Source organism: Nomascus leucogenys, chromosome 11 (assembly GCF_006542625.1).
Source record: "Nomascus leucogenys isolate Asia chromosome 11, Asia_NLE_v1, whole genome shotgun sequence".
Taxonomy (NCBI): Eukaryota; Metazoa; Chordata; class Mammalia; order Primates; family Hylobatidae; genus Nomascus; species Nomascus leucogenys.
In genome coordinates, this window is record NC_044391.1 from 8260180 (window position 1) to 8283902 (window position 23723).

Consider the following 23723-nt stretch of genomic DNA (forward strand, 5'->3'; position numbering starts at 1 on the left):
AACCCTTGCTAGCCAATATCTTGACTTTCTCATTCTCTTATATTCTTTCTCATTTCCTTGAAGTATTTGGCAGTTTCCCCAATCTAAACAATCTGGAGCAGCAAAAAACAAGCAAACAAAAAATCAGAGTAACAATAGGCCAGGTGAGGTGGCTCACGCCTGTAATCCCAGCACTTTGGGAGGCCAAGGTGGGCAGATCACCTGAGGTCAGGAGTTCGAGACCAGCCTGGCCAACATGGTGAAACCCCATCTCTACTAAAAATACAAATATTAGGCCAGCGTGGTGGCGTATGCCTGTAGTCCCAGCTATTCGGGGGGCTGAGGCAGGAGAATTGCTTGGACCCAGGAGGCAGAGGCTGCAGTGAGCTGAGATTGAACCACTGTACTCCTGCCTGGGAAACAGAGTGAGACTCCCCATCAAAAATAAAAAATAAAAATAAAAATGAGAATAACAATTAAAAAGCAAAAAAACCATTTTCCTCTACCTTCACCCCTGTTACCAGAGGCCTGACCCTAATATTTGCACAGCCTAGAGTAGGAATACAAACGGGACTCCACATTCTATATGTCTAAATATATATATTTTTTTCCTTGAGATGGACTCTTGCTCTGTCACCCAGGCTGGAGTGCAAAGGCGCCATCTCAGCTCACTACAACCTCTGCCTCCTGGGTTCAAGTGATTCTCCTGCCGCAGCCTCCCGAGTAGTTGGGATTACAGGCACGTGCCACCACGCCCAGCTAATTTTTTTTGTATTTTTAGTAGAGACGGGGTTTCACCACGTTGGCCAGGCTGGTCTTGAACTCCTGACCTCATGATCCACCCGCCTCGGCCTCCGAAAGTGCTGGGGTTACAGGCGTGAGCCACCGCACCTGGCCTATATGTCTAAATATGTAAATGTCATCAATCAAGCTAACAGTTAAAGAAAATATGTTCTGTCCCCCTATTTTGTCAAATATATCTTTATTAAAAACCTGGGAGGCCAAGTTTGAATTTGGAGTCTTTGCAATCCTTGCTTTTGTGTAAGAAATTGACAGCATAGGAAGAGCCAGCCCAAGGACCCCACCCCACCCCACCCCCAAATGCAACCTGCCCTTTTTTATTGAGCACATTGTAAATGTGTGGTGTGCTCTGCTATCTGCTATCTCTTCTTTTTTTTTTTTTGAGACAGAGTTTCACACTTGTTGCCCAGGCTGGAGTGCAATAGCGCAATCTCAGCTCACTGCAACCTCCACCTCCCAGGTTCAAGCAATTCTCCTGCCTCAGCCTCCCGAGTAGCTGGGATTATAGGCATGCACCACCACCCCCGGCTAATTTTGTACTTTTAGTAGAGACGGGGTTTCTCTGTGTTGGCCAGGCTGGTCTCAAACTCCCGAGACCTCAGGTGATCCACGCATCTCGGCTTCCCAGAGGGCTGGCGGCCATCTCTGCTTCTTAATAGCCTTTTTTTTCTACTTTACATCCTTGAAATCTAGCTTTTAACCTTTTCACATAGATAACTTCTTTCCTAAAGGCCAGTAATGACCTCTTTTTCTTGTCTCATTCAATGACATCGCCCAGACATATTTGCTTAGCTTTACAGTCTTTTTAGATGCTGTTGTACACCAGCTTCTGTGACCTTATACTATCTCCGATATCCTCCTTCCTTCTAAACCCCTGTTTGAGAGTTTCTCTTTTGTTTTGAGTCCCCTAATGATTTTGTATTTCTCAGTGCTCAGTCTTCACCTCTTCTCTCTGGCATGATGTGAGGGTTGAGCTGGGCCAGTGGGGAGTTTGGAGTGGACAGCTGTGGGTGCAGGAGGTCAGGAAGTAGGAAGGGATAATGTGCTGATTCCCACATAGGCTGCCACTTAAGAAGTAAAGCCCTGGGAATCACACTGTGATGAATGGAAAGCAGAAAAACACAAGTAACAGGAGAATCCAGATAAGACACTCATTCAGGCTGACAGAGATGAGACAAATAGTAAGAGGCCAACCTGGCAACAAGGATGATTCTAAAACCTGGGACTAAGTTACAAGAGCAGGTCAGGCTGGGAATAAATGACTAGAAGTGTGCAAACAGTAAGTACCAGAAATGGGGAGAAAACTGGCAAAACATACAAGAAGAGAGATGATTTGCACTACGAGGGCCCAGAGAAAATTCTCCCAATGGGATTTTTGTTGGGTGAGTACTTAGTTTTCTGAGGAAAGCACAGCATAAATCAGACCCAGTCATTTCATGCCTGCATTCATACAATAGCCTTCTAATATATTTAATTGTTCTCATTTTAATCTAATTTCCATCTACCCTTAGAATAATTTTCCCTAAGTACTGTTTTCGTCAAGACACCCATCTCCTTAAAAACCTACAAGTCTCTGGCCGGGCACAGTGGCTCACGCCTGTAATCCCAGCACTTTGGGAAGTGGAGGCGGCCAGATCACGAGGTCAAGAGATCAAGACCATCCTGGCCAACATGGCGAAACCCCGTCTCTACTAAAAACACAAAAATTAGCTGGGTGTGGTGGCATGCGCCTGTAGTCCCAGCTACTTGGGAGGCTGAGGCAGGAGAATCACTTGAACCTGGGAAGCGGAGATTGCAGTGAGCCAAGGTTGCACCACCACTGCACTCCAGCTTGGGTGACAAGAGTGAGATTCTGTCTCAAAAAAAAAAAAAATCACTGATCACAGACCACTGTAAGAGATATAATAATAAAGAAAACTTTTGGAATATTATGAGAATTACCAAATGTGACAGAGACATGAAATGTGCACATGCTGTTGGGAAAATGGTGCCGATAGACTTGCTCAACACAGGGTTGCCACAAACCTTCAAATTGTAAAAAATGCAGCATCTGTGAAGTGCTATAAAGTGAAGGGCAAGAAAACAAAGTATGCATGTATGACTCTAGGTTCTTTATTAGTTTAATTTGTGAGATGCTTATTTTTGGACATCACCAACTGATGTTTGTTTACTTCTTCTTCCTTCTTCTTCCCTCTTTTTCCTCTTCTTCCTCTTCTTTCTTCTTGTTTCTAATTTCTTCTTTCTTATTTTTTTGAGACGGAGTTTCGCTCTGTCGCCCAGGCTGGAGTGCAATGGCACAATCTCAGCTCACTGCAACTTCCGCCTCCTAGGTTCAAGCGATTCTCTTGCCTCAGCCTCTCGAGTAGCAGGGATTACAGGCGCCTGTTACCACACCCAGCTAATTTTTCTGTTTTTAGTAGAGATGAGGTTTCACTGTCTTGGCCAGGCTGGTTACAAACTCCTGGCCTCAGGCAATCCGCCCACCCCGGCCTCCCAAAGTGCTGGGATTACAGGTGTGAGCCGCTGCGCCCAGCCACTGAATGATGTTTAGAAATAGTCATTTCATATTTTCTTATTTAACCATGTGAAGAAGTTGGATAAATTATTAAGTTATTTAACCTCCCTGAGCCTCAGTTTTCTATAAAATGGGAATAGAAATACTCTTCCTACCTTCTGGAGTATGTGTGAAGACAGAATAGAATCAAAGTTTAAATTGTTTGGTGTTTTATTAAATACATGGCACTTTAATAACAAATGTAAGTTCCCCTCTCTTTCTCTGTTACCAGAGACCTATGTTTTTTGTTGTTGTTGTTGTTGTTGTTTTTTGAGATGGAATCTTGCTGTGTCACCCAGGATGGAGTGCAGTGGCACAATCTCAGCTCACTGCAATCTCTGCCTCCCGGGTTCAAGTGATTCTTCTACCTCAGCCTCCCGAGTTGCCGGAACTACAGGCATGGGCTACCACACCCAGCTAATTTTTGTATTTTTAGTAGAGATGGGGTTTCACCATATTGACCAGGCTAGTCTTGAACTCCTGACCTCCTGATCCACCTGCCTCGGCCTCCCAAAGTGCTGGGATTACAGGAGCGAGCCACCATGCCCAGCAGAAACCTATCTTTTTAAAGGAAGTAGCATTAGCATCTGTGAGAAAAGCACTTCCCTTATTGAAATAAAGTGAAGAAGCTACACTTTGTAAGCCCTGAAAGAAGCAGCTCCTGCTGAACTTTACTTTCTCTCTGGCTTTTTCTCGCTCTGATCACTGCTCCTACCCCCTTTCCCTTGAAACCTCTTTTCTTGGTTCCCCTTACCACATGTAAAACTGACTGGCATTTTCAAAACAGATTTAGTAATTCAAGAAAGAAGAAAAAAATATGTAAAAGGCACAGACACAGTCCTATATACACTGACAGATCTCTGGTTATAATATCTCAACTGCCTTCTGCCTGGTCCCAGCTCATTCCTTTTCCTGGTAGAATTTCACAAGAACCTTTCCCTACTCTCTGGTGGGAGGGCCATCTTACTTTCAACCATATGGGGGCAACTTTCCTTAACACCTGGTTCTGTCTGGCATTAAGGGCAGGAATACAAATTCTAACTGTCACTCACCTAAGCTCTTCCCATTCTGAAGGACACAGCTTTTCTCTTACCCAGAGCCCTGACATGATGAGGGTGATGGGTATTACTGCCCCCAACCTCTATGCTCTGAGAACACCTTGGTTTCCTAGAGAGCCATCTCAGTCATATAATAATTGTAACATCCATACAGCAAGAATTGCATGCATAGAAGGGAGTTATTCCATTCCTCTCTTAACAAATGATTTACAATCATTATTTCTACATAATTAGACCAGACCTGGATGTTTCAAGGTCTCTAAATACAGATACATTTTGAGGTATTTTTATATATTTGGTAATAGGCTAATGGCTTAGTTATATAAATTAAAATATAGTAGATGTTCTGAAAGTCTATAATTTAGTGTCAGTGTCTTGAAAAGATATTTCGTAGTCTTTTATTCTCTCTTCCTCATCATTTCCTTCTTCAAGTGCAAAGATAGCAAAATTTCCATAAAAACTAAAGTTACTGGGGACTAGGCTTTTATTTATTCTTTTCTGGAATAGTTCTGTTACTTACTTTAATTTTTATGAAGTTTAACTGAGTAGAGAAGGCCAAATAACTCAGCTTTGCTGAGAATATTCCTTCCAGAAGCCTAATTACCTCCTGTAGATACAAGTAAAGAGCTTAACAGCAACCTTGAAGGATAGTTGAATAATTTTTGCAATGTGCTTGGCACAGTGCCTAGCACATAGCAAGTGCCTAATAAATGTTATTCTTATGATTAATTCTTGATTAGGTGAGAAATAATTTTGGAGAAATGCAAATTATAAGTGAGAATATGTGGTGGAACATATTAACTGATGACAATATTAACTGATGGTTTTTCCTGGTACTTTTTTGTACCTGTGGCCTTTTCCCAATTTAGTCAGTGAGTTGCTCATTGCTTCAGAAAAAAATAATGATGTGGTAGAAAGAAAGGAATTTTCTTGGCTGTTGGAGGAAAAGAAAGGACTTACAATCTGGACAATAGAATAAATGTAGAATAACTGGGATATAACATCAAAGTAACTGCAAGGCTTTCTGTGCGCTCTTCCCAAAATGAGAAAACATTCCCTGGACTAGGAGTAGGGAGAGGGCTAGAGAGGTGGTAAAGAGAAATTAACACTACAATAGCTTGACATTAAACGTGTTAGCTTGACATTAAACAGAAATTACATTCCAACGTTGAAAAAAATTGTTGTATTTCTTGCTTGCTCAAATGTATGAACTAAAATGTACAATGGATCCATTAACTTAGTTAATTCTATTTACACAAAGTATGAAGGCTTTGTTAATGGTGATTGTAACATGTGATTATGTCCTCTAGAAATAGGGCACTAAAGCTTTTAAGCTTACAGCCAGAGTGACTTTAGTTGAAGGGCTGAAATTTTGCAATAGATAGAAAGTTTCCACTTAGGACTGTGATGAAGAGTGGAAACACTCAAAGTACTTGTTTTGTTGTCAGTAGTTGAAGCGGCTGAAATATGATTAAATAGGCAGCAAGGTGGCCTGAATATATTCCTGTCATTTCTAAGTCCCAATGTCCCCACAAACTAAATCATTATTTCTCATGTGCCCCCTCCCAAGTCACCTTTCTCTCTCCAATATTCTGCCCCTGTCAAGGGGATCATCACTTTCTCAAGCTCCAAATCTTCCATCATTTTTTACTCATTCCACGCCAACATCCCCATGAACAGGTAAAACATTGTTGTGTTTTGTTTTTCTTTGAATTGCACAGTCGTGGGTGGGGAGTGGGAAGAGTTATTCTCAGAAATAAATGAGATCATGGATGTGAAAGTGCTTGACATTTGCTAGGCACTCAGTAAAGTTTCTTTTAATTTCTTCTGTCTGACAATTTAAGCCTTTCAATAATCCAATCTTATTTTTCTTAACCAATTTATTTCCCACTACACCCTGCTCTTATTGAAGCGGTAGTATCCTCCTACCCTCTATGTACATTCTACTCATTCTCACACCCATGTATTTTACTTATTTGTGCACTTCTAATTTGGAAGGCTTTCCTGTTCTTTTCCCAATATCCAATTGTTATTCATCCTTCCAGGACATGTCTTTCCTGTTTCAACATTAGAGCCAGATGCCTACCATAGTTCCTGTCCTATAACAGATTCTTAATACATATCTGTTAAATGACTAAATAAATTTACCTTCCTACCTGTAGGTCTCACTGGTTACTACTGCCTTCAATGACCCATCCATTTTTGGTACATCTTCAGGAAGTGGTACTCCCTTGTCACTTATGTTAGCACCCACTCATACATTGAATTTTATTCTATGGATTGTAAGATCTCTGAAGAAAGTGCTCCATCTTCTTTTTTTTTTTTTTTAAAGTTTGCCCCTAGCACCCTGCACAGTTTCTTAATTAAAAATGTTGTTTGATTAAATACTTTTATTATAACACAGCATGTCATTCTGCTGCTGGATCTAAAATTTAACCAAACTGCCTTTTAAGTTACAATCGAAAACTTAGAGTCAAAGAATTTCAAGTTTGGAATTATCTTCTGACATGCCATGAAATAAAATCCAGAAACTCAAGGTTGGAAGACAGTTGTCTCTGCAACAGTGGTTGACATTTAATTACTAAATATGGATAGACATTTATGATGTTTTTATTTTGCCATGACAAACAATACTGTAAAGGATAACCTTGAACATATTTCCTATAAAACATGTATAAGGGTTTGCTAGGGTGGACAAGAAGAAGTAAATTTGCTCATTTGAGAGGTAGTATGCTCATTTTAAATATTAATAGATAATGCCAAATTGGCGTTCCAAAAAGCTACCACTCTACTTCCACACTTAGTATATGTACGTTATATATAATACTGCCATGGCCGGATGCAGTCGCTCACGCCTCTAATCTTAGCACTTTGGGAGGCTGAGGTGAGCAGATCACCTGAGCTCAGGAATTGGAGACCAGCCTGGCCAACAGGCGAAACACTGTCTCTACTAAAAATACAAAATTAGCCAAGCGTGGTGGCAGGTGCCTGTAATCCCAGCTACTCGGGAGGCTGAGACAAGAGAATTACTTGAACCTGGGGGGTGGAGGTTGCAGTAGGCCAAGATCGTGCCATTGCACTCCAGCCTGGGCAACAAGAGTAAAACTCCGTCTCAAAAAAAAAAATACTGCCACACATATTAATAGAAATTAATATTCCTATATATATTACTATATATGTTATATATACACTATATATTACTATATATGTTATATATACTATATATATTACTATATATGTTATATATACTATATATATTACTATATATGTTATATATACTATATATTACTATAAAGGAAGATTAATTTTTTCTCACCTTAACTGGCACTTTTCGATTTTTGTCAATGTATTGTGATAATACTGGTGTCTCATTGTTAATTTTCATTTGCATGATTACTGGTACAGTTAACCATCTTTTCACATTTGGGAGCATTTATATTTCCTCTCTAAGGAACTGACTGTTAGGTCATTTGCCCACTTTTCTATCAGGCTGTTTTTTTAAAAAAAATCTTTAGGAATTCTTTATATATTCTAGATGTTATTTGATATGGTGTGTATGTTGTAAATATATTCTTCAGTCTGTTGTCAGCCTTTTAACTGTTTATTGTATCCTTTTCACCATAGAGGTCCTAAATCCTGAAGTAGTGAAAATTATCCATTCTTTCCTCACTTATAACCTTTTTGTTTGTGTTTTGTTCAAGAAGGTTTTCTTACCAAGCAGTTGAATCTATATTTTCATGCATTTCCTTAAACTATTTTTACAGTTTTGCTTTTACAGTGTACTTTTGTTTTGTTTTTTTGAGACGGGGTCTCACTCTGTCATCCAGGCTGAAGTGCAGTGGCACAGTCTCAGCTCACTGCAACCTTCACCTCCCAGGCTCAAGCGGTCCTCCCACCTCAGCCTCCTGAATAGCTGGGACCACAGGCATGTGCCAGCACAGCTAGCTATTTTTTTTTTTTTTTTTGTATTTTTAGTAGAGATGAGGTTTCATCATTTTGCCCAGGCCGGTCTTGAACTTCTGAGCACAGGTGATCCACCCACCTCGGCCTCCCAAAGCATTGGGATTACAGGCATGAGCCACCATGCCTGGCTACAATTTACATTTTTAATCCATCTGGACCATTTTTGTGATTTGTATGAAGTGGGATCTACCATTTTGTCCTAAATAAATGGACAATTTGTCACTAGCAATCATTATAATTCATCTCTTTCCTATTACATTTAAAAACCTACTTTCAGGTACTAAATTCTTATTCATACACTGGTCCAGTTTTTAACTCTCTGTTCTGTTTTCCTGATCTACTCCTCTATTCTTCTGGCAATACCCTAATTACTGTATATCTAATTACTGTATATTTATAATTGCATATTTTATTATCTGGTTGAGCAGGAACTTCTCTGTGTGTGTGAGGACACACACACACACACACACACACGCCCTCCATGTTCCTCTTTGTGAAACTTATCTTGGGAATTCCAGCATAATTTCTTTTCTAGATAAATTTTAGAAGAAACTTGTCAGATTCATTTAGAAATCTGTTGATATTTTGACTGGAATTGTTAATCTACAATTGACTGGAAATGCTAATTTACAAAAACTTGGCGTATTTACAACACAGATTCATTCAGATATACATCTTTAATTTATTCAGGTTTCTTTGTTTAATGTTCTCTAGATACATTTTAATTTTTATTCCTTGGGTATTTTACTCCACCTTCATTAAACTTATTCCTAGCTATTTTATAACATCTGTTGCTATTGTGAAAAGGATTTTAAAAAATAAATCTTTGTGATTGTTGTATTTCTAAAAAGTAAAATTAGCCTTTATTTAGATTTATCGTAAGTCTTAAAGGTTATTTGGCTTACCACTGACTTCCAGTCTTCTCTTGGATTCATTTTTCATTTTGCTGGAGCATGTCTTCTAGCTATTATTTCAGCTAGGGTTTGTGGGTGATAAATTTTCTGAATCCATTCATGTATGAAAATGTCTCATGTTTGAAAATGTCATTACACTTATCTGATTGTCAGATTATAGAATTCTAAGTTCAAAATCATTTTCACCTCAGTATTTTAGAAAACATTTCTCTAGTGTCTTCTTATACTCAGTGTGGCTAAATAATCTGAAGTCAGGAGGGTGCTTTTTGTTTGTAAATAACATGTTTTTCTCTTTAGAAGCTTTTAGGATTTTCTCATTACCCATGAAGTACTAACATTTTACCACCATTTTCTATGAGCAGGTCTTTTCCCAGTGTTCTTGCTTGGCACAAAGTGGGCCTTAATGTAAAAACTTGAATCTTTTTTCATATCTAGAGAATTTTATTTGATTTATTTCTCCTCTGAGTTCTATTTTCTCTTTCTGGAAATCCTATTGTATGGATATTGTAACGTTTGTATGTATCCTCCAAATGCCCTAACCTTTATTTCATATGTATCACCTCCCTGTCTGTTTGTATTATGATCTGAGGGAATTTCTCAGTTTGGTCTTGATCATCCAGGTTGCTCTTCAGCTATGACAATTTTGCTATTCAGCCTTAAGGTTTTCACTTTTGCTATCAGATATTTCATTTCTAAATTATCTTTTTTCTTTCATGAAAGCCTGTTTTTGTTTCATGGATTAAGTAACCTCTCTAAATACATATTATGGTATTTTATGTTTTAAAGTCTTCAAATGTTTGCTTTTTAAAAAATATGGAATGCTTCACAAATTTGTGAGTCACCCTTGTGCAAGGGCCATGCCAATATTCTCTGAATTGTTCAAATTGTAGAATATGTAAGCACTGCTGAGTTCTAATGTCCTCGTGTTAGGCTTGGATTTTCCCTGTTAATCTGTCTGTGAATGCTATAATGAATTACTTCAGCTTTCTACCAGTGACTTTGGGTATTGCAGAGTGTGCTATCAGAATGTAACAGGAGCCAGTCTTCTAGGAATAGAGACTCCATGAATATCACCAGCCATTTGCAGTAGCATCCTATATCTCTGGCACAAATGCCAACCACAAATGCTCCCCTCTAATGGCGATTTGTCTCCTTTTACACCTATTTTTGACTATGTACTGCAAACTTTATCAGAGTGGATTCTTTGAGGCCTATGATGAAGTTGTCTTTCCATGGAGAAAACATGAATTTACTTTTGCCTAGGTTCCTAGATCTAACCTTAGATCTAGTTCGAGGGTTGGGGTGCCTGGGAATCCCTAAGCAATGTAAACCCAAGCTGTGAGGGCTGGCACATGACCACACAATTTCTCAGAAATATATATATTTTTATTTTTCTTTTTCTCTTTGCTCTGCTAAAAGTTAAGTCCTATTGATCCCTGGACTTGGGAAGGGGTAGTGTGCCCTTATTTTAAGAGTATAGCATTTTCTGTTGAAAAGGTCTCTTATTATACTTCTCACCTTGGATGGGTCTAGAGTATTGGATTCTATCCTCTTTGTGTGGCCATTAAAACTAATGTCTACACTTGTCTAGCACAGAGGCAAAAGCTGCTTTGATGTTCAGGTGCAGGGTGGGGGCCAGGATGGGGCAAGTCCTGGCTCTGCTCAGGGGCACTTGTGCTTACTTCTCTACATTCTAGATTTTCCCTAGGTTTCTTATCTGGTATTTCACTGTCTTCTCAACTCTCTGATGCATTTAAGAAGTTTGTATTTTACGTGTATTATTTTATTTCTGTGGGAGGGTTGGTCCAACCTAGTAATCTAGCCTTTCATAAGTCCTGCCCTTTCCTCTGTATATGGTGGTAGTGGAGGTTGAGAGAGGAGTAGGGGTCAGAACTGCTAGGCTGCTCCTACTGCTTTTTTTTTTTTCTTTTCTCTCTCTCTCTCTCTCTCTTTTTTTTTTGAGACAGAGTTTTACTCCGTCCCCCAGGCTGGAGTGCAGTGGTGTGATCTTGGCTCACTGCAATCTCTGCCTCCTGGGTTCAAGAGATTCTCGCGCCTCAGCCTCCCAAGTAGCTAATATTACAGGTACCCACCACCATGCCTGGCTAATTTTTGTATTTTTAGTAGAGACAGGGTCTCACCATGTTGGCCAGGCTCCCGACCTCAGGTGATCCACTGGCCTCAGCCTCCTGAACTGCTGGGATTACCAGCGTGAGCCACCACACCAGGGCTCCTTCCTTTTTTTCCCTGAACCTACACATATATCTTTCCTAGCAGTATTCTCTTTTGCACATTTTTGGCAAAAGTGTTCTCTTTGAATTCAATTCTACCTATTATTACTATATTTTATTGGCTGATAAATTATATAAATAAGACTAGATGACTATAGTAAATAAATGGAAGAATCCAGTAAAATTAGAAAATCTACAAAAAACTGATAAAGTGTCACTGTTAAGAGTTTATGTAATAATCATACTGCCAAAACAACTGGTTGAAAAGCAAATAGCTCGATCAATCACCTGGCTGTTTGTTCTGTATGAAAGCAAACATATGTATATTACATTTAAAAATATTTGGATGATTGATTGAATTTTTAATTTTTCATCTGGCTGTTTAACAGTATGCACAAACAGCCTGAGGCAAGTAAATATGATTGTGAGGAAAATATGCAGCACAGTCCTTTGGAGAATTTAAACTTAAAATAACAGAGGTAATACATAGTAAAAACTTTTGATTCCCACAACAGAATTCAGGTCTTACTAAACTCTGTTCTTCAGAATTTTAAATATCTATAAATTTAGAATAATAAAAACATTTGAATGACCTACTCCACAGGTTTTGGGAATGTATTTTACAAAGTATAGCATTACATGTATGTTAATTACTATTTAATTTTACAAGTGCTTCTGAGCACCAACTAAATGTCAAGTTCTACAATAAGCTAAAGGAAATCTAAAAGGCAAGTACAACACAATCTCTGTAATCACGTAGTTAGCAATCTGCTAAGGGAGTTAAAAACTAACTCAATTATGAGACTTTGATGCATAGAACAATAAAGGCACAATGTGCTATTAGGAAGGGTTGGGAAAGTTTTGTTTTGTTTTGTTTTTTGTTTATAGAGACAGGGTCTTACTATGTTGTCCGGGCTAGTCTTGAACTCCTGAGCTCAAGAGATCCCCTTGCTTCACCCTCCCAAAGTCCCAAAGTGCTGGGATTACAGGGATGAGCCACCAAGGTTTTTTGTTTGTTTTGAGACAGAGTCTCGCTCTGTTACCAGGCTGGAATGCAGTGGCGCGATCTCTGCTCACTGCAACCTTCGCCTCCCAGGTTCAAGCGATTCTCCTGCCTCAGCCTCCCGAATAGCTGAGATTATAGGTGCACACCACCACACCCAGCTAATTTTGGTATTTTTAGTAGAGATGGGGTTTCTCCATGTCGGCCAGGCTGGTCTCGATCTCCTGACCTCGTGATCCACCGGCCTCAGCCTCCCAAAGTGCTGGGATTACAGGCATGAGCCACCGCGCCCGGACTGTTTTTTGTTTGTTTGTTTGTTTTTTTAAAGAGGAAGTAGAACTTGAGATAGACCTTAAAGGATGAACAAGATACTATACTTTAGATTTATGGCGGTGATGGGGAAGAAGATCGGATGACAGCCCATTCCTGTTGACAGACCGTCTGCAGAACAGATTGAGAAAGACATGGAGGTGGGAGAGTTAGCTAGGTATACTGAGTAGCTAATAATAGTTTGAATTGGTTGAAATAAAATAAATGTGTAGCTAAGACAAAATAGAAAGGAGGCTAGGATCTAATTACACAGGATTTTGACTACTGGACAAGATATTAGAACTTTATTCTATATAAAGTGGATGTTTCAGCAGGAGAACATAATGATTAGATTTGGAGTTGAGGAATAATATTTCTGGCAGTAGTGTATGTGGATAAGAGAAAAGCAAGTTAGAAGTGCATTAGTGTAGTTAAAAGATACTAAAATGAGATTTTAAATTGAGACAGTGAAAATGCATAGATGGGAAAACCCCTGAGGATGTAGAATTGACAAGATTTGGTAAAAGAATAAGGGAATGAATAAATATAAAGGATTAAGAGATTCTGGTTCTAGATTTAGCTTTGCAAGATGATCCGGGGGAAGCAATTTCACCACGGTGGGCCTCAGTCTTATCTGTAAAAACACTGAATTAAATGATCCTTAGGGGAATCAGAACTGTATAATCATGCAATTTGGAGTACTTGAGAACAAGGTGAGCAGGGAAGGATAGTTGATGCCATTAACAAGAGAAAAAACACAGGAGGAAGTAACTTTGATAATAAATGTTGATTTAAGGAATCTGCATACATTGTTCATGATCATCATGTAGCTGGATATGCTGGTCTAGAGATTAGATGGAGGGTCTGAGATACAGACACACATGTAAACAAAGTTGTGGGGCTTGGGTGAGAGCACGAGAAGCATAGAATACGAAGAGCAAGAAAGCCAAGGGCCAAACCTCGGGCACAGCATTTAGAAGGAGAACTGAGAAAGACAAGCCCATGAAAGAGCCTAAGATGGCTGTACAGAGGAAGAGGGAAAAAGAAGACGGTGAGTAATGTTACATGATGCACAGAGGTTAGCAGAAAGAACAGCAAGAGGCCACTGGATTGGTAATCAATGAGCTGTTGGCGTTCTTTGAGAAAGCAGTTTCAATTGATGGGGGGATAGATCTTGGGATCCATTAGGAGCAGGTAGAGGGCTATCGCTGGCAAAGACAATTCTTGGGATATACATAAAATGGGAGACTTATGAACCCTTATGTGCAAAAAAAAGTGGAGTGGAATTGGGAAGAGTGATTCTTGTCAGACAAAAAGAACTCAATGAAGCTGAGATAAAGCTGATGCACGGGTATTTATGGGTTCTGCAAGGGGGTCTGTTCCCCTAGCTCTCACCACGCCGAAGACTGTCCTCTCTCCAATAAGTGCTACCCTACTGAATAGATCCAGAGTAGTAGTAATTGTTTGATATAGAAACCTTTTAGATCTGTATACTAAAAATTATAAAACTTTGATGAAAAAAATTCAAGGAGGCATAAATAAACAAAAAGATATATTCACGGATTGGAAAAATTAATATTGTAAAAATGTCCATATTACTCAAAACAATCTACAGATTCAGTATAATCTCTATCAAAATCCCAATGTCATTTTTCACAGAAATAGAAAAAAACCAGCCATCAATTTTGTGTGGAACTACCAAAGACCTCAAATAGCCAAAACAATCTTGAGCAAAAATAACAAAGCTAGAGACATCACACTACTTGACTTCAAAATATATTACAAATCTATAGTACTCAAAACAGCATGATACTGGACTAAAAACAGACACATTGACCAATGGAACAGGATAGAGAGCTCAGAAGTAAACTTACGTATTTATGGTCAATTGATTTTCAACAAAGGTGTCAAGAACACATGATGAGGAAAGGACACTATCTTCAACAAATGGTGTTGAGAAAAATGTATACCCACTGTAGAAGAATGAAATTAGACCCTTATCACACAAGGCATACAAAAATCAACTCAAAATGTATTAAAAACCTAAACACAATAGAATGGCTCTATTATCAAAAAGACAAAAATTAACAAATGCTGGCAAGGATGTGGAGAAAAGGGAACATTTAAACACTGTTGGTGGAAAGTAAATTGGTACAGCCATTATGGAAAGCAGTATAGAGGTTTCTCAAAAAACTAAAAATAGAATTACCGTATGATCCATCAATCCTACTACTATTTATCGAAAGAAAAGGAAATCAGTATACTGAAGAGACATCTGCGCCTCCATGTCTATTGTAGAACTATTCACAATAACCAAGATATGAAGTCAACTTAAATATTCATCAACAGATAAATGAATAAAAATACAAAAATAAAAATATACAGAACGAAATGTTATTCAGCCATGAAAAAGAATGAAATCACCAGATGCGGTGGCTCACACCTGTAATCCCAACACTTTGGGAGAGGCCAAGGTGAGTGGATCACTTGAGGTCAGGAGTTTGAGACCAGCCTGGCCAACATGGCAAAACCCCGTCTCTACTAAGAATACAAAAATTGGCCAGGCATGATCGCGCACGCCTGTAATTCCAGCTACTCGGGAGGCTGAGGCACAAGAATCGCTTGAATCCAGAAGGCAGAGGTTGTAATGAGCTGCGATTGTGCAACTGCACTCCGGACTGGGCAACAGAGTGAGACTTGCCTCAAAAAAAAAAAAAAAAAAAGAAAAAAGAAAAAAAGAATGTAAATGTAATCATGTCATTTGTGCAACATGGATGAGCCCAGAGGACATAATGTTAAGTGAAATGTCAGGCACAGAAAGACAAATGCTGCATTTTCTCACTCATATGTGGAAGCTGAAAGAATTGAGCTCATATAAGTGATAGAGTAGAACTGTGGTTATTAGATAATAGGAAGGATGGGAAGAGAGGAGGATAGGGAGAAGTTGGTTAATTGATACAAAAATACAGCCAGATAGGAGAAATAAATTCTAATGTTCTATGGTACTGTAGGATAAATATGGTTAACGACTTATTGCATATTTTGGAAAAGCTAGAAGAGAAGATTTTGAATGTTTACAACACAAAGAAATAATAAATATTTGAGGTGCTATGCTAATAACTCTGATTTGACCATTATACATTATATATATGTACTGAAGTATCACTCTGCATTGTTGATCATGATTGCATGATTATGTATCAACTAAAAACAAAATAAAAAATATTCAGAAGACATACATTCAAGGCTGACAAAAATATAACTTTATTTTCCTGAAACTGGCACTTAATCTCTGTGTTGGGCCACATATTGGCACAATGGAAGAAAATTTAATCTAGTTACTTACAAATAAACCCAGTCACTTTATCATTTCAAAAAAATAAAAAAGATTTAAACATAAGACCAGAAACTCTAAAACTACTAGAAGAAAATATAGAGGAAAAGCTTCACATTATTAGCCTGGGTAGTGATTTCTTAAATATAACCCCAAAAAGCACAAGTAACAAAATGAAAACAGACAAATAGAATTTACATCAAACTAAAAATCTGTACAGCAAAGAAAACAATTAACAGATTGAACAGACAACCCATGAATTGGGAGAAAACATTTGCAAACCATACATTTGATAAAGGACTAACATCTAAAATATATAAGAAACTCAACTAAACAACTTGATTAAAAAATGGGGAAAAACCCTGAATAGACATTTCTTGAAAGAAGACCTACAAATGGCCAACAGATATATACAAATGGCCAACAGATATATGAGAAAATGTTCAATATCACTGATCATCAGGAAAATGCAAATTAAAATCACAATGATATATCACCTCACACTTGTTAGAAAAAAGAAAAAAGATGCTAAGTGTTGGTGAGGATGTGGAGAAAAGGGAAATCTTTTTTGAGACAGAGTCTTGCTTTGTCGCTTAGGCTGGAGTGCAGTGGCGCGATCTCAGCCCACTGCAACCTCTGCCTTCTGGGTTCGAGCTATTCTCCTGCCTCAGGCTCCCAAGTAGCTGGGATTACAGGCATGTGCCTGGCTAATTTTTTTAGTTTCAGTAGAGATAGGGTTTCACTATGTTGGCCAGGCTGGTCTCAAACTCCTCACCTCAGGTGATCCGCCCGCCTCAGCCTCCCAGAGTGCTGGGATTATAGGTATGAGCCACCACACCTGGCCAGAGAAAAGGGAAATCTTATATACTGTGAGTGGGAATATAAATTGGTACAGCCATTATGTCAAACAATATAGATAGAGATTCTTCAAAAAAAAAAATTGGCATATGATCCATCAATCCCCCTTCTAGGTATATATCCAAAGGACTTGAAATTAGTATGTCGAAAAGATGTCTGCACTCCCATGTTCATTAGAGCATTATTTACAATAGTCAAGAAATGGAAACAACCTAATGGTCCAGCAATGGATGAATGGATAAAGAAAACGTTGTATATATACACAATGAAATATTATTCAGCCTTATAAAGAAGGAAATCATGCTATTTGCAACAACATGGATGAACCTGGAGTACATTATACTAAATGAAATAAGCCAGGAAGCGAGAGACAAATACTTCCTGATCTCACTTAAATGTGGAATCTAAACAGTTGAAACTCATAGAAATAGAGAGTAGAGGCTGGGCCTGGGGGCTCACGCCTGTAATCCCAGCACTTTGAGAGGCCAAGGCGGGAGGATCACCTGAGGTCAGAAGTTTGAGAGCAGCCTCGCCAACATGGTGAAACCCCATCTCTACTAAAAATACAAAATTAGCCAGGCATGGTGGTGTGCACCTATAATCCCAGCTACTTGGGAGACTGAGACAGGAGAATCACTTGAACCCGGGAGGCAGAGGTTGCAGTGAGCTGAGATTGTGCCTTTGCACTGCAGCCTGGGCAACAAGAGCAAAACTCCATCTCAAACAACCAACATTTCAACAACCCTTCATGCTAAAAACTCTCAATAAATTAGGTATTGATGGGACGTATCTCAAAATAATAAGAGCTATCTATGACAAACCCACAGCCAATATCATACTGAATGGGCACAAACTGGAAGCATTCCCTTTGAAAACTGGCACAAGACAGGGATGCCCTCTCTCACCACTCCTATTCAACGTAGTGCTGGAAGTTCTGGCCAGGGCAATCAGGCAGGAGAAGGAAATAAAGGGTATTCAATTAGGAAAAGAGGAAGTCAAATTGTCCCTGTTTGCAGATGACATGATTGTATATCTAGAAAACCCCATTGCCTCAGCCCATAATCTCCTTAAGCTGATTAGCAACTTCAGCAAAGTCCCAGGATACAAAATCAATGTACAAAACTCACAAGCATTCTTGTACACCAATCACAGACAAACAGAGAGCCAAATCATGAGTGAACTCCATTCACAATTGCTTCAAAGAGAATAAAATACCTAGGAATCCAACTTACAAGGGATGTGAAGGACCTCTTCAAGGAGAACTACAAACCACTGCCCAATGAAATAAAAGAGGATACAAACAAATGGAAGAACATTCCATGCTCATGGGTTGGAAGAATCAATATCATGAAAATGGCCATACTGCCCAAGGTAATTTATAGATTCAATGCCATCCCCATCAAGCTACCAGTGACTTTCTTCACAGAAATGGAAAAAACTACTTTAAAGTTCATATGGAACCAAAAAAGAGCCCGCATCGCCAAGTCCATCCTAAGCCAAAAGAACAACGCTGGAGGCATCACGCTACCTGACTTCAAACTATACTACAAGGCTACAGTAACCAAAACAGCCTGGTACTGGTACCAAAACAGAGACATAGATCAATGGAACAGAACAGAGCCCTCAGAAATGATGCCGCATATCTGCAACTATCTGATCTTTGACAAACCTGACAAAAAACAAGCAATGGGGAAAGGATTCCCTATTTAATAAATGGTGCTGGGAAAACTGGCTAGCCATATGTAGAAAGCTGAAACTGGATCCCTTCCTTACACCTTATACAAAAATTAATTCAAGATGGATTAAAGACTTACGTGTTAGACCTAAAACCATAAAAACCCTAGAAGAAAACCTAGGCAATACCATTCAGGACATAGGCATGGGCAAGGACTTCATGTCTAAAACACCAAAAGCAATGGCAACAAAAGCCAAAATTGACAAATGGGATCTAATTAAACTAAAGAGCTTCTGCACAGCAAAAGAAACTAGCATCAGAGTGAACAGGCAACCTATAGAATGGGAGAAAATTTTCTCAACCTACTCCTCTGACAAAGGGCTAATATCTAGAATCTACAATGAACTCAAACAAATTTACAAGAAAAAAACAAACAACCCCATCAACAAGTGGGTGAAGGACATGAACAGACACTTCTCAAAAGAAGACATTTATGCAGCCAAAAAACACATGAAAACATGCTCATCATCACTGGCCATCAGAGAAATGCAAATCAAAACCACAATGAGATACCATCTCACACCAGTTAGAATGGCCATCATTAAAAAGTCAGGAAACAACAGGTGCTGGAGAGGATGTGGAGAAATAGGAACACTGTTCCACTGTTGGTGGGACTGTAAACTAGTTCAACCTTGTGGAATTCAGTGTGGCAATTCCTCAGGGATCTAGAACTAGAAATACCATTTGACCCAGCCATCCCATTACTGGGTATATATCCAAAGGACTATAAATCATGCTGCTATAAAGACACATGCACACATATGTTTACTGAGGCACTATTCACAATAGCAAAGACTTGGAACCAACCCAAATGTCCAACAGCGATAGACTGGATTAAGAAAATGTGGCACATATACACCATGGAATACTATGCAGCCATAAAAATGATGAGTTCATGTCCTTTGTAGGGACACGGATGAAACTGGAAACCATCGTTCTCAGTAAACTATCGCAAGGACAAAAAACCAAACACCGCATGTTCTCACTCATAGGTGGGAATTGAACAATGAGAACTCATGGACACAGGAAGGGGAACACCACACTCCAGGGACTGTTGTGGGGTGGGGGGAGGGGGGAGGGACAGCATTAGGAGATATACCTAATGCTAAATGACGAGTTTATGGGTGCAGCCAACCAACATGGCACATGGATACATATGTAACAAACCTGCACATTGTACACATGTACCCTAAAACCTAAAGTATAATAATAATAGAAAAAAAAAAAGAAAGAAATAGAGAATAGAATGATGGTTACCAGAGGCTGGGGAGGGGGGTGTGGGGAATGGGGAGAGGTTGGTCAAAGAGTACAGTTTCAATTAGATAGGAATAATAAGTTTTAGATGTTGCACAGCATGGTGACTATAGTTAATAATGTATTCTGTATTTCAAAATTACTAAAATAGTAGATTTCAAATGTTCTCACCACAAAAAATGGTACTTACATGAAGGGATGGATATGTTAATTAGTTTGACTTAATCATTTCCCAACATATACATATATCAAAGCATCACATTGTGCCCCATAAATATACGATTAATATTTGTCAATGAAAAAAATACAAAATCAGTAACCATTCAGACGAATCTAAGATACGAAGATGTGAAAAAGCCTTATAACTTTCAGGAAACTCACAAAAGAAAAACGTGCTTTTTTACTGATCCCTCACATAACACAGTTATCAAACTTCTCTCTTGCAGTCATCAATCCTATCATAACGCCTGGTCTCTCCTGCTTCTTTTCAAGGAGAGATGCTCCAGACACTTGCAGTTTATGTTTTCCCTGGTTACAGGTACAACATAAAAGAATTTAATGAAAGCAAAGGTAATTTAGAAATTCTCTATTCCATAGCTTATTCAAAATAGCACTGGTAGAAGCAAGAACATTTCTGAAGCAGTAGGATATTTCCTGCTTGTACTGCTTAGGCTCAGCTTCCTCTGCAACATGTCCAGGGCTTGGTCTTTACGTGGCCTCCTTCTGGACCAGACAGGGACCTAGACATGATTGTGAGGCAACTTCTTTCTGGCTTCTGGTTACTGTGAGATTGATGAGCTACGTGCCCCTTTCAACTGGGATAGAGAGCTGCTCTGAGAGAGTTGCTATTAACTTTTTGTTTTGCGTTGCTTTTCTAATCACAGAAGTGTATGATAGGAGTTAGTACTAGAAAGAAATAGATGAGGCCAGCCATGGTTGCTCATGCCTGTAATCCCAGCATTTTGGGAGACTGACGCAGGAGGATCGTTTGAGCTCAGGGGTTCAAGACCAGACTGGGCAACATAGCAAGATCCTATCCCTACAAAAAATACAAAAATTAGCCTGGCATGGTGTGCACGCCTGTGGTCCCAGCTAGTTGGAAGGCTGAGGTGGGAGGAATGCTTGAGCCTGGGAAGTTGAGCCTATAGTGAGTTGTGATTGTGCCACTGCACTCCGGCCCAGGAGAGAGAATGAGACTCTGCCCCCAACCCAAAAAAAAAACGAGACAGTAGCAAGTTCTGTCATTGTAAACAAAAAATTAAAAAAAGAAAAAATTGTTTTTAAGAGAGATGTAAATAAATAAATAAGAAAGAAAAGAAATAGATGGGAGACAGGAAACCTTGGACCCTGGATGATCTAGAGCCAGAACTCCTGGCAATGCCTTTTCTCTGCCTCAGTGATATATTTTACACTACCTTAAAGCAGCAGCAGGGCGGGCGGGGTGGCTCACACCTTAATCCCAGCACTTTGGGAGGTCGAGGCGGGTGGATCACAAGGTCAAGAGATCGAGACCATCCTGACCAACACAGTGAAACCCCGTCTCTACCGAAAATACAAAAATTAGCTGGGCGTGGTGGCGGGCACCTGTAGTCCCAGCTACTCGGGAGGATGAGGCAGGGGAATTGCTTGAACCCTGGAGGCGGAGGTTGCAGTGAGCTGAGTTCGTGCCACTGCACTCCAGTCTGGGCGACAGAGCAATACTCCATCTCAAAAAAAAAAAAAAAAAAAAAAAGCGGCAGCTAAGTTGATACAGTGAAGAGAGAAAAAAACACATGATTAGTTTAACATGATTAGTTTTCCTTCCATTTTTCTAAGCCATATACTTTGGGATGGACTGTTCATTCCTTCAGTCATTTTCAATTATTTTACTCTGAGGATTTACCAAAAGGGAAAAATAATCTCAGTGACTTTTTAAGAATTTCCCTAGGTGAATGTAGAGTCAGGGACAATCGCATAGTTATGTCCCCCTCAATAATTTTATATAGATAAAATCAAAATACAATGAGTATCAAGTGACAAAATGAATAAAAAGGCAACATGCAAGTTTGCAAGGTGTATCTGAATGAAAAAGGGTAGACCTGTCTGTTTTGCCTTGAGAAATAGGGTAGAGGGGCAGAGAGAGGGAAAAAAGTGAGGTTAAGGGCTAATTTTACGTATGAATCTTAGGTGTTTTAGCACTAGCTTTTGTTTTTTGTTTTCTGTTTTTGTTTTGGTTTTTGTTTTTTTGAGACAGAGTTTTGCTCTTGTTGTCCAAGCTGGAGTGCAATGGCACGATCTCGACTCACTGCAACCTCTGCCTCCCGAGTTCAAGCGATTCTCCTGCCTCAGCCTCTGGTGTAGCATGCGCCACCACGCCCAGCTAATTTTGTATTTTTAGTAGAGACGGGGCTTCTCCGTGTTGGTCAGGCTGGTCTCAAACTCCTGACCTCACGTGATCTGCCCGCCTTGACCTCCCAAAGTGCTGGGATTACACGCGTGAACCACTGTGCCCTGCCGGCACTAGCTTTTAAAAAACAACTGTTTTCGCTCCCACTAACTCCTTCCCTGGTTCTCTATACACCCACAATTAATGAATGATCTATTGATAGCTAGAGTCTGATCCTGAACACTGCCATAATCCAGGAAGAACTCTGTATAATCATTATGTCTCTACTTTCTCTCTTCATGTTCACTTCTACCAATTGAAATCTGATTCCTTTTTTTTTTTTTTTGAGATGAAGTCTCGCTCTGTCACCCAGGCTTGAGTGCAGTGGCGCCATCTAAGCTCACTGCAACCTCCGCCTCCTGGGTTCGTGTGATTCTCCCGCCTCAGCCTCCTGAATAGCTTAGATTACAGGCACACGCCACCACAGCTGGCTAATTTTTGTATATTTAGTAGACACGGGGTTTCACCATGTTGGCCAGGCTGGTCTCGAACTCCTGACCTCAGGTGATCTGCCTGCCTTGGACTCCCAAAGTGCTGGGATTTCAGATGTGAGCCATCGCACTCAGCCTTGAAATCAGGTTTCTGTTCATGCTTCTCCACTGAAACTGTCCTGGAAACATAAAAATTCTCAAGGTATTAAATTTCATGGTCACTTGCTGACTCTAATTTCCCCATTCTCTCTGGCATTTGGCATTGTTGGCAATTCCCATGTTCTTAGCACTCTGTTACCTTGGACTTCTGTGATAATCTCTCTAGCCTTGATATCCATCAACTCTTCTCAGTTCCCACTGCTGTTGCTATAGTTTAAGTCTTCATTGTTTCTTGTTTGGACCATTCAATAATGTCCTACTAGTTACACTGTCACCAGAGTTATACAGCGACATCCAATCCTCTACTGTCAAAGTCTCCCTCTCTCTCTCTTTCTCTCTCTCTTCCTCCCTCCCCTCCCCTCCGCTCCCATCACCCTCCTCTCCTCTTCTTTCCTTTTTTGTTTCTTTTTTGCTAAAGGGCATTAAATATTTGCTTTTTTCGCTATTAAATATTTTTTGCTTTTCTTATTGTTTTTAATTAACATATAATAATTGTACATATTTATGGAGGGACAGTGTGATATTTTGATACATACATACAATGTGTAATGAACAAATCAGGGTAATTAGCATGTTTCTCACTTCAAAAGTTTATCACTTTCTTGTGTTTGGAACATTCAAAATCTGCTCTTCTAGCTATTTGAAAATATACAATAAATTGTTGTTAAATATAGTCACCCTATAGCGCTATAGAACCCTAGAACTTATTCCTCCT

The 23723-nt window shown here is 39.4% G+C and overlaps 1 protein-coding gene and 1 non-coding gene across 4 annotated transcripts in view; both read right to left on the reverse strand.

Annotated features, from left to right (window-relative positions):
• Window positions 1-23723, reverse strand: part of SEL1L2 (SEL1L2 adaptor subunit of ERAD E3 ligase) — a 153325-nt gene that overhangs the window by 120566 nt on the left and 9036 nt on the right. The window lies entirely within an intron of this gene.
• On the reverse strand, window positions 10077-10179 carry LOC115837374. The gene has a single exon (XR_004032424.1). It is a non-coding gene; the product is annotated as a U6 spliceosomal RNA (small nuclear RNA).